Source organism: Asparagus officinalis, chromosome 3 (assembly GCF_001876935.1).
Source record: "Asparagus officinalis chromosome 3, Aspof.V1, whole genome shotgun sequence".
In the NCBI taxonomy this organism is placed as follows: Eukaryota; Viridiplantae; Streptophyta; class Magnoliopsida; order Asparagales; family Asparagaceae; genus Asparagus; species Asparagus officinalis.
In genome coordinates, this window is record NC_033796.1 from 37,104,434 (window position 1) to 37,108,792 (window position 4,359).

Sequence of the window (4,359 nt, forward strand, 5' to 3'; positions counted from 1 at the left end):
GACTTCTTTTCTTTTGATTTCAGTGGATGATATTATACTTAAGTTCTCAAACATGGGGAAGATGCTAACTTCCTCTTGAAAGTTCTTCAACATATCCTCTTGTTTTATCACCAAGACTTCAAATTGCTCTCATCTCGCAACGATGAGGATGAGCAGACGCAAACTAACAATCCAAATTGAAGAAATCAAGCAGTGTAGTTAGAAGTACAATGTGACACCAATTGCATGAAGTGATTTATTTTCCTTGTTGGATGCATGTGTATTTTTCAATATATTTCGGGCGAGATGCATCGCAAAATTGAACTACCACAGATGAAGAACAAAGATTTGCTTTGTCCTATGAAAGGAGTAATTTGCATTGAAGAAGTCTTTATTGCCTTATAAGGCAATCTGATTCAGTTATAGCATCTCTTGGATGCCAGGCGAGGTACACGGAAACAGATTGTCTAAATTGACAACATAACAGGTTTATTGAGGAATTGAGACCTACCAATTGATTGAACTCACAAAATCTAATAGGTAAAATGACGGAGAACACACCTATAAACACAATTAGACATAATCAATTTGATAACTACATACACGTCAACAGTTGTAGGGCAAATGATTTCAAGTCAAGCACCTTGAATTCATGAAATTAGCTTGATATGAGCACGATTTGAGTGCTCATTAGATATGTGGTGTTCAGAAACAAAGATCGTCTCAAATGAAGATTTCCCAATTGTATGTCGGTTGTCCCTGTATCGTCCGATGAGGTGTAATTGGAGAAGGTCCCATAAGCGAAATCTATTTTAGTTATTTCAATTTCACGGGTTAAGATAAAACCGCACAGGGTTCTCATTGCCATAATAGTGATTTTCAATTTAATATTGAAAACTATGTGGTTGAATCCTACCTCCTGAAATTGCAAAAAGGGCAAAAGGATGGGGATCACTTGGAAAGGATCTGGATCTATAAGTCATGTACCTCCTCCAAAACTTCAACTGTGAAACTTATAATATAATCCGCAGCTCTACGAAAATTTTATAATTATTAACAAATAAGAGGTGTGAAAAAAATATATAAATCTTAAAGAAATTATACTTTAGGGAGCAATCCCTCCTGTTCTCGTATAGGTCAGCCTCAACTCAACATGAAAAATGGGAATATCATATCATACTCCCTTTAAAAGTACGAGTTCGAGAAAATCTTTCTATGATCAATATTCCCCTTGACTATTTAAATATTTTATTTAAATTTTAACTTATTATAATCATAATTATATCATATCCTAATCCTTTGTGAACTACTTACAGCTCAATAATTTAAAAAGTAATAAGCTATAATATATGAAGATTGCAAAAAAACCCCCAAAAGTTTCAAAAATTACACAAAACACCCTTAAAAGTATAAAATTACACAAAACATCCAAACGTTTCAAAACTTAAAACAACAAACATGAAATCCTCAATATTTTAAAAACTATAAAAACACCCTCAAAAGTTCAAATAATAACAAAGCACTAGGAAATTCTGAAATTTCAAAACTTGCGAACAACAAAGACGAATTCAAGGAATTATTATCGGTCACTAAAAAACTAAAATTTGTAAAAAATAACCTCAAAGTTATAAATAATCCGAAAAACTCTTTCGAAAATTAAAAAACACAGAAAACCCTAAAAAATAATAACTTATAACCAATACATATCAAACTTCAAAATTATACGAGTACGAGAAAATCTTTCCATGGTCAATATTACCATTGACTATTTGAATATTTTATTTAAATTTAATGCATTATAATCATAATTATATCCTATCCTAATCCTAGAACTACTTATAGGTCAATAATTTAAAAAATAATAAGCTATAATATATAAAGATTGTAAAAAACCCCCAAAAGTTCCAAAAATTACACAAAACGCCCTTAAAAGTATAAAATTACACAAAACATCTAGACATTTCAAATCTTAAAACAACAAACATGAAACCCTCAATATTTTAAAAATTATAAAAAACACCCTCAAAAGTTTAAATAATAAAAAAAACACTATGAAATTCTAAAATTTCAAAACTTGCGAACAACAAAGACGAATTCAAGGAATTACTATCAAACACTAAAAAACTAAAATTTATAAAAAATAACTTCAAAGTTATAAAAATTCCGAAAACTCTTTCGAAAATTAAAAAACACACAAAACCCTAAAATTTAATAACTTATAACCAATACATATCAAATCTCAAAATTATCAACAGATCGCTAAAAAATTAAATTTTGCAATAAACAATCTAAAGTTTCAATAATTACAAAAAATACACTCAAAATTCAGAGTTGCAAAAAATATTGACATTAAAAAACTTACTACCAACACATGAAACATGAAAAATACAAGCACTCAACTTAAAATTTAAAATTTTTAAAAGCACTCTCAAAGTTTCAAAATTTGCAAAACACACCCTTAAAAATTTAAAATCACGAAAAAGCAACTAAAATTTCAAAACATAGCAAAAAATAGTAGTTGTTTGATATTCTTTCATTAAGATATGTAAATTTAACTTTTATTTTAAGGTTTTACTATCCTTTTTTGGCATCTAAAAGTAGTCTAATTTTATCAAAAAAGATAAAGGTGGAGAATGATTGATAACGTCTCAATAAAAAATAAAACTGAAGGAATGAAAGACACTATTTTCTGAATATTTTATAGAGTAGGTTTTTTTAGTAAATTAGGAATTTTTGGAAGGAATTTTCATAAACTTTTTTAGTACTTTTATATGTTTATGTGGATGTTTTCATTATATAAAAGTATACTAGATTTAGTATTAATCTTTATTTTATAATTTTTTAAAGTCTATCAAGGATTAGGAACAAACTCCATATTATCTTTTATGTCATTTTAGCTCACTTTTAACCAATCATTTTGTCTTATGAGCTTTAATTATTCATTTTTCTTTTAAAACTTTATTTTTAAAGTGTTTTTCACTTTTACAATACTATATTTTCTTAGGTCAAGCTTGGTTTCATGTTGGTCTCAATGCCATGATAATTCAAATTGATTTCGGATTACATTTATTTACTATCAATTCAATTATCAATATAAAAATTTAAATTGGGTGTAGTTCATTTAAACGAATATTAAAGAAAATAAATAATCATAATGCTAAAGTTTAGAGATATAAGTAGCAAAAATCATCAAAGTGGAACCGAGGAACAAGTTTTAATAAGGAAATAAACCAAATATACTTAATCATGATATTTGACCACGTGCATTGCACGTGCATAAAACCTAGTAAGATAAAATACAATAATAGAGAAACAACTTCCAACTAAAGTAACAAATCCTTGTCAATATGTAGTATTCATGGGTTAAGTGAATAATGACCATATAATGCATAATAGTTTGTAAAATTAATGACAAATTTTCGTTTTAGACCTCTTTAGAAAATATTCGTCAATTTCGACCCAGTTTCAGCCAGTCGGTTGAGACTGAGTCGAAATTGGCGAAAAAAGTTCAAAAGCTTTACGGGATTTAATATCCCGTGAAATTTAAGCCACTTATTAACAAAGTCGTTAAGAGGGCCAAATATTCACAGGATTTGAAATCCCGTGAAGCTTAAACTTCGTGAGATTTCAAATCTCGTGAAGTTGCAGGGCAACCTCCACAGAATCCGGCCCTCCTCTTTCAATGCTCAATCTCTCCCTCCCTCTTCTTCGTCTTCTTCTTCCTCCTCCAAAATTCAAATAAAAATAAAAAAATTAAAAAAATAATGGGATCTCTCCCCTCTCCAACCCCAGCCCAAATCGACCCAGGCGAGCTCTCCCTACTCTTCAAATCGCAGCAGCAGATCCTCAACCATTTCTTCAACAACCTCGACCTGGGCCAGGCCCAGTCCTCCCTATTCGCCTCCCCCTCCGCTACCTTCTTCACCAATGTCGGCAAGTTTGGCTTTGTCACCTACAAGCTCTCCCAAACCCTTGCCTCCCTCAGCCTCTCCCGCTCCTCCTTCCTTCCCCCGTCGACGCCCTCCACAGCAACATCAGCGCCCTCTTCCCTGGTGACCTCCTCGTCCTCATCTCCAACTCTGGTTCCTCCAACGAGCTCCTCACTCTCATGTGTTAGATATAGGTGTCCTGCAGGTAATAATTGTATATTGTAACAAGACCTATATGAATATAACATCCTTGTTCAAAATGATAGTATGTTATTTTGGTCAGTATTTATATGGTATTTTTTAAATACAGATATAGTCCTTAGAATGATACTAGACATTTCGGATATAATCGTAATGAAGAGATCTGATTTGTCGTTAACGTATATTCTTAAATGTTCCTAGTCGATGAAGTGTTAAAATGGGACATCATCACTTTGGGAAGACTAGTGTA